Source organism: Bombus bifarius, unplaced genomic scaffold (genome assembly GCF_011952205.1).
Source record: "Bombus bifarius isolate JDL3187 unplaced genomic scaffold, Bbif_JDL3187 scf7180000008163, whole genome shotgun sequence".
NCBI classification, from domain to species: domain Eukaryota; kingdom Metazoa; phylum Arthropoda; class Insecta; order Hymenoptera; family Apidae; genus Bombus; species Bombus bifarius.
In genome coordinates this window covers 501,276-514,869 of record NW_022884485.1, presented here as the reverse complement: position 1 = coordinate 514,869, position 13,594 = coordinate 501,276, and the positions used below count along the sequence as shown (strand labels likewise).

Genomic DNA, 13,594 nt, shown 5'->3' with positions numbered 1-13,594 from the left:
CTACGGTTCGCTTTCCTATAGCTATAATCAGATTTCCATCAAAAGATTTTTAATACCGTGCAATAATGTCAGTGATATTATATGCAGGTCTTGTATATCGGTACTCGTAACAACCTTCTTACATTTCTCGATAAAAATATTTCAAAAAGATAAATATTTCAACGAATTACGAAATAGAGCAAATTTTGTTTAATTTTGCCGAATAATATCTATTCCTACAGCTCCATGATAATATTAACTATTATTTAGAATAAGGTTAACGCTAGGAATTTCATAATTAATCGGTGTCTTTGTTCGATCTCTTTGGCAAACAACACTTTGATCGTGCTATTTCGTGTTAGATCGTGTTGTACCCAGTAATTATCGTAATAAAATTTTGAAATTTCCTTTGAACTCAAATTTCGTAGAACACGCAATCTCCTACTCTTTGAGCGTGATAAACAGCCTAGGAGATTTCCTATCGGCGAGTAAAGACATAAACAAATGATTTCTAACATTTCTCGTTTTAGTTTGTATGTTTTTTGTTTGATTACAATATTTCCTGTTTACTTGCTAAATGCAAAAGAAATAATCAAATGTTTTAACAAGTTTTTTTCGATATTTAAGAATGAGGTTTATAGTTTTTTGCATAAATATAACGTTATAGTTGTCACAAATTGTTTATTTCGATATAGTTATTCAATCGTGTTTACAATTGGAAAGGGAAATTTTCGTGTCGAAGAAACACGAAAATATTTTATATGTTTTGTATTATTCTTTTAAAAAACCGTCTTTCACTATACGTAGACTGCCGATGAGCCTGCTATGCTTCCATCAGATGTAGGAGAAACAGACAAATATATCATAATCAATGTCAAACAATTATCCTCGTCAAAGCATTTCTGTATCGGTATTTCGAACTCAAATCATTTTTAGATGGATAAGCTCAGTACTGTTTAATGCATAAATCCTTCAATTAATAATACTAGTAATTTCAAATTTCAAAGGTCTAGTACGCGTATTAAAATTTCACGTAAAAAAAACGGAGGCAGTTTATACGTAGATTTATAAAAGACTTTATTTAATTAATAAAGTTTGGTAGAGAAATTATTGCTAAGAGAAATAACGTTTTAGTATCTTCTATACGTTAACTTTGGGTATTTTATATATTTTTACATTTTACCATTATTTTAAAAATTTCAACATATTTTTAAAATCCGTAATCTACTTATTATTTCTAGTAATTTCAGAACATGCTACGTTTTAATAAAATTATCAATGCCAGACTAAACGCGCTATACCACGGGCAGAATGTAAAATTTGTCGTAATCTTTCATCGCATTATCCTATTTGATTCTCGTATTTCGTTAACGATAATGATCCAGCGAACATCGGTATCTTTAATGGTCAGATAGGTAGAGAACTTGCAGGCGATATCTCACCGTGCTTCTGCCAACCGACCGCTGAAATGTAACATAAGGTTACACTCGACTCGCCGTTTCTGTAAACAACTTTACGATCCAGCTGTTACTCGTAGAAAGAACAGCAGACGAGCTTCCGGTGATACACAGTACCATTATTTACGGATACGGACCAAGTCCGATAAACGATAGAATGTGGAAAAAAATAATCTCTCGTCTATCTCACACATTGCAAATCGACTATATATACGTTTTAGTGATCACAGCAGCTTCGATGACAACGCCTGCGACTTCCTGCGACGTTTCAAATTCTCCGATGCCTCTGTTCTCGACTGGAAATAGAACGAACATTATTGGATACCGTCGACCTTTTTACGTAGTGGATATCATGACATTTCTGAATTTATCTGGATATTTTTAACTTTATCTGAAATTCGTCATGATATTTTTTAATTCTCTTGGAAGTACGAGATATGTTATATAAAGTATAAAGTTTCATAAAAAACTTTGGGATTATTATTTCATCTGGAATATTGAGATCCGAGGAATCTATATATAATATATATCTCGTCTATAGGATTCTATATATAATAAAACTATAGGACATGTATATATAATAAAAATCTCATTTAGACGATTAAGGTTTCTTTTTGTAATTTGCATTAACGTAACAAACGGTTGTCTACCTTCGTCGTTAATGCACGATTCTAATTGTGAATTGCGAAATCGATCAATTATTATTATTGATTAAAAGAAGCATGAAAAACCTCTCTTGCAAGAGCTCTCCAAACCCTTTTTACAAGAACACGTAACGTGTAACATACGAGTTTTGTCCCTCGCACGTAGTTCGATCGAATACACAGGACAGAAATGTAAAATTCGACAGTCGTTGTGGCATCGGAAGATGGCGAAGAGTAATTGTCACGAGGTGTTACAAAACCACGAAATGGGGAATGACAACTGTAATAGCAGCGGTAGAAGTTAGGGGAACAAGAGAGAGAATGGCACGCGCCCTAGTAATCGCTCAACAGTAAGCATTGAATTTCTGTTCCTCTTTCGCTGGTAACCACCCCTTCTACCGCAGTCATTCAGGCGCCTTGTGTTGAATTCTATGTGTCCTTGAAAGGCGTCTCGTTATATTCTTCGAATTGTACTCAGTCATCCTGCGCGGCGAACAATTTCGCGTTGCTGTCGTCTGTCATTTGGAATCCACCTCAGATGGATGCTCGAGTGCTCCTGAAATGCGCTCCACGATCCTCCTTTCGGTGTCTGTCTTTTACGTACGAACAGACATTCTTGACAACGAGGTATTTAACACTTTTCGCCTCTAAAGTTTTGACATTAATTATTCTTATCGTAGAATTCAAAGAATGCGCGAATATCGTTGACAATCATTTGCAAGATTGCGTTTATATACACTGCATATAAAACACTAGATTGTATATAAAATCAGTTTGTTCTATCAATACTGTCTGTTTTTCATAAAAACGTTAATAATCTTCGTAATGTTTAAAAATATTCATTTACACGCTTTAATTATTTATTTCTGCTCCTATCTTGGACATATTTTTGGAATTATTTGCTTAACAAATTTCGTGCGTTAATCTAAATCAAAAATTTCTTTCGGTCCGGTAAAATCCAGTTAAACTGGTTTTGTCACATTTATAGATAGGTGATGAGTGGAATGTTGGAGCACATGTCAAAGCTGTCAATGAAACCTTCGTGTTAAAGCAATCGCTTATATTTGAAATTTAATCAAATATGCCAGATTTCGATGCAGTTGGAACGTGTTGCCTGTGCATTTCGTACGGCTTTTTTCGAAGCAGAAGGAAAATCTTTAGTTTGACCGCTATAACATTATTCGAGGATTAATTTCATACGTTCTAAAACATTCCAACTCTTCTACATTGTATACATGTACATATAACTGCTGTTTAATCTATTAGGGTCTTCCGGAAAGTTTCTTTCGTTTTGTAAGGAAATAATGGACGCACAACATTTTCCGTTTTACATTATTTTACGTATGATTCATTTTGTTTTATCAAGATAAAGATCACAACGTTCGTCAGATTAGGTTTCGTGTTTGTATAAAGATGCGTCGTTGTAAAAAACGCGTCTGTAAAAGAAAGACACTTTTCGGACAACCCAATAAATACATTTGTAGAGGATACTATGTATATGTTATTTGCAAACTACTTCGAAGAAGATATAAAACACAAATTATTTTTATTTAAAAGTACAATAATTCCGGTGAAATATTTTTAAGCCGCGTACTACTTTCGTTTTAGAAATCCTTTATCCTTAAACGTTTCGTTTCGTTTTTATTTAAGGGTAAATTACGAGACACTTACATATATGAAAATTAAAACTGGCCTAACACCGATGTTGATTTAACTTTAATTGTAACGTGCCAGTTTGTCATAAGCACTTAAGTATGACATTCGCATAATTTTCTTGAGGACTCGCGGAACAATATCCATTCATTTGTGTAACGATGCAGCGAAGAAATTTAAGAGGCACTCAGAATACCTCAACTACGCATTCTCGAGTATTATTTATTACAAGGATCGCTTAAAACGTGCTGCTCGAGCGCTGCTTTTCCGAGGATATTGAAAGAGATCGCGATTTCGTAACCCCGACACCATATGGCACGAATGAAAAGTGCGAAGAAAGTATTAAAGAATATCTTCTGCAGGATTGGGCCAAAATGACGGCACGTTACCGCGAAAGAAATGACACGCTCAACTTTTTACCTAAAACATAACCACGTTCACCATTACTTGCGAAACCGTCGATAAAGCTTCCTGTTAATATTTTAGATCAATAACTTGCAAGCACCTGTGAACTTTATGATTGAATTGATTATGAAATTAAATTATTCAGTTACGATTAAATTTCAAAATGTTTCAATAAGATTCATTGTTTGATTGCAAACGTTTATGCATTTATGGAAAATTTAATGACGCAAAACAAATACCTGAATTTTATCCCTTCAATTACGTTCGTAAAAATAGTAACTTTCATAAACAACCAGAGTTTATACAAAGCTATTTTGCAAAGTTTAAAGCATAGTAAAGAAATATACGTTGCATGAAGTTAAATTTTAAATGAGCTATATTATCCTTCAACTTTAAAAGCGTTATCTTATAATGCTTGTCTGGTTATAAGTTAGGAAATGTTTCATAAACGTTGTCTGCTTATTTAGTAGCTCTTAAGATTTACGAATAATGTTAACTGCGCCATATAACATTGACATCTTCGCCATTTTTTCCGATTAAATTGCTATTATATCCGAAAATAAATATGTCAAATATTAAGGTGAAAAGTATCGAAACTAAACAATTTTTGTCAAAATTTCAACGATTCGCTTAATAGCGATATTTTCCAATATTTAACCAAGCTAGTGTTTGATGTATGTGCCTATTTATAATTGGATTGGAACGAACAATATCTTACGACGTAGAATAAATCACCTTATTCACGTAACAAATTGAGCCGATATAACACATTAATCCTTTTATGAATGTAAAAGGAAAACGCTTTATTGCTGTAATTTGTTTTACAAGAAATAATGCAATTTAATCTACCATTAAGCGCAAGCATTCTGTCAAATGTATAACAAATTGTTCGTTATCTGCGTTTCAATTTCACATTAAGTGTTATTTCATACCATGGGAAGAAATTATTACTTAAAAGCAATTAAAGTTATTATCAAAACCATGTATGTATACTTCATAAAATAAATTAATAGAGAAATTACATTGTCAAGGACATCAATAAGTTAATAAAAATAACTAACTGAATAAAAATAAAGCGTGATAGATATAATGTCGTTGAAGGATGATAAATATTAGCAGGACCATCTCTCTTTAAAAAAATGTTCTGAACGTTTAACTTAAATAAGAATAATTAGTCACACTCTTTTGTCGTATAGTTTTAGTACTTGCATATTAAAACAAGCACGCGATTTCAAAGGATACGATTTTAATAACTTTATCGCGACAAACGCCTTTATCCTTTAAAGAGTATGTTTACAATTAAGTAATTTCTCTTTGATATTATAAATAAAATGAAGCGAAAATTGCGGCAGCATTAGTCATAACAATGATAAAAAATTAATAATATTATAATTGTTTTGAAAAAATTACTTCGAAATACGATATAAAGAATTCGAAGAATGATTAAACTTTCACCGGGCAACAAATCTAAGAAGATGCAATCAAATACTTGCTACTAGTTACGAGAAGCCATAAAACGATAGGGGAAATAGAATAACCGCGCGCAACGAGCCCTTTTTACGATCCAGCTAAGATTCCGGCGTTTTATCTGAGAACGACAAAGGTGCCATGTTTTCCGTATAAAATACGGCCACATCGATCCTTTGTCACGTAGTTATTGAGAAAATGGATCGTAAATTTCATCGACCACAAATGTCGTAACCCATGCGTGATGTTTAATACAGTATGAAAGTTAAATCCCCATCAATATAATAAATAGTTCTTGAATGACGATTGGATAAAGGTCTTCTCTATAATATGAAATTAAATATGTTGCTAATCGTTAGCAATGAAAGCAATAGAAGTGAGTAGAGAAGTGTTGAAGTAATTACTTCAAGAAGAAGTCTACACCTTTTTTTTTTTTTGTACATCCGTGACCTGGAGATCGCTGTTACGAAGAAAATAGGATTTAGTGAAACAAAAAATTGTAAATAAGGAGAGGTCCATATTATTGTGCCCTTGGATATAAATTATGTTTTGGGTTACGAGGTCTAGAAACAAAAGAGCTATAAGTATATTTCTATTGCTGTTTCTTGTAGTCTTCAGCTAGAACTACAAGGTTAACTTTTTGGTAATGTTCTTTGCTATAAATATACGAACGTGCTCCCTATCGTGGCTTCTTCTATCGTATTGTAACGCTGCAAGAGTGAGGATCTGGACCAGCATACACTATACACTATACTTGTACTTATACATTATACTTATACTTTTATTTATTTCAATATATTTTTCTATCACAAATTCATCCACTCGTTTCTCTGTCAGTCAACCTCAACGAGAAGTATAACAGATAATGGATAAATAATAAATCGAAGATAATAACAATCCTGTAAATCGATTAACTATTTGAATCTGTATGAAATTCGACGAAACAAAATTGTATCGCGTTTTAAGCAGACAATGCAAACTAGGTTGAAGGTAAGAAAGCGGATTAGTTTAATCACTCATTCGAAGATAGTATTTGTCCGATGAATACTTGTGATTTCGACCTCGTAGCGTGAACGTACAAATCTCCTGTCACCGAGATAGTCTCTTAGCGGTGTTTGCCAAGGACTTGGCCAGTCGACTGTACGAATTGGGATTTCCCGAGATTTCAACAAATTGTTGCATCGACCTCACTTCGTTCCGGTCCCTGTCCTTTTAACGACGAACGGAGACCATACGTCAAGTTTTATCGCCTTTCTGCGATAAAGAGCAAGATTCATAATGGAGCTCTAAATTATAGACGGTGATCAATTCTATTTCTGCTCTACTGTAACCAAAACCGTATTTGACTTAATTAATATCATATCTAATAAAACTACAATCATATTGAAAATTGTTTCGAAAATTCGACTATGTCATCCGAAACGGTCTAATATCTGTCAACATTCGATCAAATAAATTTCATCCTATTGTACCCGGCAAAATCAATCTACGTATTGAAACAATCTTGTTAAAAGGCCAAATTCTCCTATGCGTGTCGATCACACGCGTTGATACATTTACCACTAATTATTAGTCGTATAATTTCACAGGATTTCGATGCAGCCCTCTCTACGGATAAATTCAAATAGGGCACCGTCTGTTTGAAAGAATGGCTGCAGCAGAATTATTGCAACAATCTATAGAAGTGACAGAATCCTAATCGCTATCCATAATACTTGTCGTCTCTCGAGAGGTTCATCGCGGATCATCCGGATATTCAGTTCTTGCTCTCGCCGAGGCTCAACACTCGCCTCCGGAATTCATTATCCAAGCTGGCTTAGGATTTAAGGAAAAAGCGATGATCGAATTAAGTGGATGCTTGATTTCGGTGAGCGATGCACGTTCTGCGTTAGGCTATGGTTACCATAGATGCGTAGCATTCGGTTGAACTGACATTCTGACAAACTCAATACGTGTGACGAGGAAACTGTATGGATGATGAAAGGAAGCGATCGAAATTCCAGGTCAAACAGAATACAAAAATGCGACGAAGGAATTTGTACGGATAATCGAAAAGTAACGTACTGTAAGTGATTTTTATCAAATTGAACTGAACTGCGGCGTCTATTAAGGAGCGAAGACCTTGCTGATGCTGATCTGTGGGGTTCCAGTTACTTTCGCAGAACTTGACCAGCATATTCCATAAATAAGACGAAGAAAAAAATATTATACAGACGTAGAATCTTGAGTGCCCTTTTATAAGACAAATACGAAATGATGACGGAGTGATACAATCCTACATCATCGCTGGTAAGAACACATCGTCGATATCTATGTGATATGTTTGCACATACTCTACTGTTTGCTTGCCGAAGCCATTGATTTGGTCAACGACTATGGCAATGGTTAACTGATTGGCATCCAAAAGAAGATCGGTCGCCGAGATTATCAGATATCACGCCAATAGATTTCTACTTGTGGGAAACTGTGAAAGAAAAAGTTTATGAAACGCGAACCACTAGGAATCAGGAATTAATGCAAAAGATTCGTAACGTATTTTCTGCAAATGAACAAGAAACTAGCGATGTAATAGATTCCATTTTCCGTAGGAACCATTCGTAATAACCGACAACATTTTGAAATGGAATTATAATGCGAACTGGCAATCTACTCCTAGTAACAGAGAGGAAAGCAGTCGGTTGTCGCGTGTATATTTGTTATAACTTTTTAATAAAGCACTCAAGAGCTTATGTTTACATAACGTCTCTTTCTTATTTTATCTTATAGAATGCGCAGCTAAAGTCTCGCGGAGAAAAACTGGGTCATCCTACGTACAGAATGGCAGTAAAGTATTATGGCGTTATGGCGTGAGAACGTCACAATATACGTCAATGTAATCAGATATATATATCAATTTTTATAAGTGTGTGCATTGCAGTCTCCAAATGTTTCGTCGCGCTTTCATTTTACTAAATTTTACTAACGCGGGGACAGAGCGAACATTCTAAACGAACCTCTTAAAAATTTAAGAAGCTCGCTTGGTCTGAACGCAACACGACACAAAAGGAACGTCGAAGCTCGCTGCGTATCGCATCCATACATGCATGACGTTAGCAGGACGATCCTGCGAAACCTTTTTATCTCTCATCCGCACGTCAAAAATCAGGCCGCTCTGGTTCAAGCAGCGACCTGTGTCCTCGGTTGCTCATTATCCGGTGCCATTGTAACTGAGTCCTTTACACGGACGTGGTACCTCCATGCCTCATTGTGTTCCCTTTTTGCCTAGAAACCAGATAGGAAAATGTTCGCGGAGCAAATTCTCCACGGTGCCAGAGAGACGACAACGACGATGAGAAACACCACTCGCGTTTCTCGTGCACTGTCTACGACGCTCGCTGAATTATTGGTCGAGATGGCCACTCTCCATTGTTAGATCATATTCCCAGCGGAGGAACTGGCCTGCAAGAGAGTAGAAGCTTGAAAGACCGCCGGACTACGGATCGTCTCGTTCCCCGTGGACGTAACAAGATCGAGCACGAAATTACCTGAATATTTTCGTCAATTGATTCTGAAAGATTCTCCGAGGAACTCGAAGTTATTCTTTCGGCTCAGTTTCGTGTTCTTTGCTCGTCGGTCTCTTGGGATTGCCTTTTCGTAGTATGTCGCGGTAATCGTTTCGACAGATTGATACTTGTTAAGACGGTGGCGTATTGAAATGAAGAAATTCGGCAATGAATTACACGAAACGCAAACATCTGAAAGATTGTTTACGGACGCGTTTGAAAATACTTGAGAGATTACGATATGTAAGAGACGGAGGAGATTCTAAATACCGGATTACACGCATGATAGATAAGTTTATTAAAAATTTCATTAATTCTGTTGCGTACTTGCGTAACGTAAACTCTATTTTTTGCATCAATTAACTCGAAACCACCAAAATTATCTTCATTATTCGCAGTCATGGCAACGGACGAGTCTGTATTACTTGCAGCTTCGTTAATTAATGTGGAAACTTCGATAATCAGAAAAGTTTGAATCTTTTTCTTTCGACTTCGCTAGTTCACGCTCTGCAAATAACCGAGAACTTCTATTTTTGGTTCTGTTACTAGTTTTTACAAGTACTAGCTTTTGCGTAAAGTGTGATTTATTAGTTAAATCTAATTAGATATACAAGTGTACTTAATCATTTACTTCATTTTCGTTCATTATTTATAATTGTAAATATAATTGTAATATTCATAATATCTGTGTTCATCCCACAAAGTATTAAGTCTTTCGCGTAATCGTTAATTTGCTGTCAATTCGCATATTCCTCGTACAAATCGAGCAATGCGTCCATTTGTACTACACTTGTGAGCAGCATTGTGTATTAAACACGTGTAACAACTGCAGATTTAGAAGCTTGTTAAATTCACGTAATTCGTCGGAAACGTAGAAGCAAATGTCATCTTTAAAAGTATAACCTTGAGCTTATTCGAGCCAAATTACAGGAGTCCTTGCTTAAACAGCCTAAGTAGCCCTAATCAACGGTCCTGAAAAGTACCACTCAAAGAACAGCGTTTCATCTCTCTGCTCTAATTCTGTCTTGTTGTTTCCCTTCGGGTTTGTGCCTGATTTTACAGTTACTTTGATACGTAATAAATAAGTTACAGTAAAACGCACGAAAGCAGACGTTTGTCACGACTATAATACCGATACTTCTTCTAGAAATTAATATTTACTTTCTACCCCAGCAACATGAACAATTCGGCAGGCGCAATAAAATCAGCTATTACGTTCAAGAAATCCATAATCACGTTGACATCTCGTACATTATCTATCACAAAACACGCGAAAACAGACGTTCTTCGCGACTGTAATGTTAACGTTTCCCCTGGCAATTGATATTAATTTTTTACTTCAGAAACGTAAAAAATCCAGAAGGGAGAATGAAATCACGTTTGTTGTCACATATTGTTGGGACGCGTCGCGCAAACCAGTGAAACCTTTCAACGTGTATACAAGTGCCGTTCGGCTTAATAGCGATGGATGGCTCGAGATTCACCGATATAATGTCCCCGTGTACCATTCGAGTGTAGAATTTTGCTCACTAGAGATCCGTCCGCGAAAGCATATACACGCGTGTAACACTATTATACACAAGCAACGGGAGACAATGTACGCAACTTATGCACGTAGAGTACGATAGAGCAAAGCGAGCTTTACGATTATGCGCACGGCAACTTCGTTATCTATATTTGCTAGTGCGCGTCGGTTCTAGTGATTAGTGTAGAAAGTTTCATCATAGACGAATATTTGCGCTGGAGATTCCCGCGATCGTACATTATCCAATCGAAGCGTTATCGAATCGAAACGACGTAGAATTTTCGGTTTTAAAAAGTAACTGTGTGATAGTTACTTCAACTATAAAATATTTATATGCCTTTGCCGTATGGTAAGTACTCGTGCAAAGGTATGGCGTTTTTTATTACGCTAACTTCGCGTGACTAAGTGCAAAGTCGGGGCGCGGCGAGAAGTTGCGTGTTGAAAAATAATTACTTAGGTTTATTATAACAGAATCACGATTGAGTTACTTAACGGTGTATGTTAAACATGCGCGTCGTCTGTTGTACGAACCAGGTAACAAAAATTTTCATAGTTTGTACTTTGCACATTGTGGATGTCTCCTTGTGAAAAAAGTAATGAAAATATGTCGTAATTTATAATGTTCAGCTTACGAATTTATAGGGATTTCAGACTTGTTAATTTATATGTGAATACTTAGTAACTCCAGAATAATTAAAATTTGTATCTTAATGACGTCGATCCTTTGAATCTTCTTTTAAAGAATTATTTTCTCTTACGACATATGCGTATACGACGAGTTTCTGCAAAGCAGATATTCTAGAATCGTCCAATTTTCAATTTGTAGTTGATGAAAAAGAGCATCTATCGTGCTGTTTGAAATATTTTCTCATTTTTAATCTCTTGTCCACGTGTTCGGCGCATAGCATTGAATGGGCCCGCTTTCACTCGGAATCCGACAGGTAATTTGGATCGGGCTTATTTAATTTCCTATCCTAATATAACGACGTCCATACGAGATATTTCTTTATGCATACTATTTTATGTTTTCATGAAAATATAGAACCCCAAAATACATAAGGTAACCGGTTGCTTCATTGCGTTCTTATATTACACCTATAAATTATATCTTCGATGGAAGCGATAGATTTCGACTCCATTTGAACTCTGTGTCATGCGGATTTCAAATTCAGTGAAAAATATATTCTGGTTTTTTTCCGACATAAAAAATATCCGATCAAATCCATTTGCCGAGTAATTGAATACTTTTGTAATCACTGAATCGATTCAATAATCGGTAATGATACCCAGATTGAATAATGCTGATGATGTGTGATGCACTTCCGATAATTAGGTGTGTATTAATTTTATCAATGCAATCAGCTATTTTTCCTGTAACATTTGGTTTCTCGCTGTAATACGTCACGTTGGATATTTTTCCCTATTAATTTTCGACTTTGTATTAATAAGTTTACAACCTGATAAATATTACTTCTGCCCATTAGTTTGCTATGAAAGCGATGTATATTTTAGTAACACAAATTGACCAAAGTATCTACGTATTTGTTAGTGACAATGTTCTAAAAATTGCATTCCTCTTAAATATCGTAATGATAAAACGAATGAACGATAAAGAAAGATTTGCAATGACGCTAGCTAGCGTTTAGTTGTTAAAGTTATCAGAAAATTTTTCTATTTCACTTTTGCCACGTTTTTTGCAAAAATCTTTTTGCTGTAGTTGCACTTAGCTCCTTTCCGATTTCTTAAAAGCTTTCCCATGTTCCTTTGCTCGCTTTTGCAAAGTGTTTACCAAGGATCCTACTACGAGTGTATTGAGTTTTTAATAGATATTTAAACGTTATTCCTCGTTTTTGCGACTTGACAATAAGCAATTAATGTTCGCGTTTTCGCGATTAAACTCTTTGAAACACTTCGTTCTTTAAGATGTTTGATTACTCGTTACTATCACGAGTCACAGTGTATTTTATTTCCGCTTTGTTTTATATTTTTTAACGTCATATTTCGTTTTTGACTTAGCAGACCACCGACCGCGAAAAGCTCATATAGGAGAAAACAAACAAATTGAAATAAATGTGCATTGTATGAATAAATTGCATTTTCAAATTAGAAAGTACGGAGATTTGAAAATTATAAAAGGAAAATTGTTTATTTATCCAGTTTTTGACAAGTTGTTTTCTTATCAAATATTCCTGTACATACAATGTAAACATAACATAATTACTTAATACTTATAATAATAACATTAACTTTTTTAGTAATTATTTGAAACATACTAGGTATACTTATCACATAAACAAATATTTCAGTAAACAAGAAATTATAATAGTCATTGCTAAATTGTAGATTGTTAATTGCTTACAAACTTAATGAAAGGCTGATTGTCTGAAATGTCGATAAACTACGGCGAGGTTGATTGGTTCTAAGCTCAGCTGATTCAAATTAATAATACTGAAGCTTTGATTACTTCTGAAGTGTTTAACGTATCGATGAACTGACAACGAAAACTTCTGATGAACTATCCCCTGAGTTATTATACCAATTATGAATTATAACGGAAATTACACCTCACTTTATGGTTCTATTGGGCGCTCAAACTCCTGTCGCACAGGAATGTATAGTAACTGCCAAAAGTTGCCAGCCGAACTTTGACAGGTTACTAAATTGTATGCGAATAAAATGCTTTTTGTAATATGTTAACGAAGTAGATAGTTTAAATTGTACATGAATACAATTCTTCTCGTAATAAGTTCATGAAATATAATAATATTTCAGTGAGACTGCATACATTGTACTTGTTTAATATGTCTACATTCTCAAAGATTTTTTATCTCAACAATATCGTAAAATTCCTCGTGACCTGCAGCATATATTTTACATAATTATTTGACACTAAAGGTAATATTACGCGATAAAATTAACTTC

At 34.9% G+C, this 13,594-nt stretch overlaps 1 protein-coding gene across 1 annotated transcript in view; it reads left to right on the top strand.

Annotated features, from left to right (window-relative positions):
* The window catches only part of LOC117208899 (suppressor of lurcher protein 1), a 526,325-nt gene that overhangs the window by 134,063 nt on the left and 378,668 nt on the right, over positions 1–13,594 (top strand). The window lies entirely within an intron of this gene.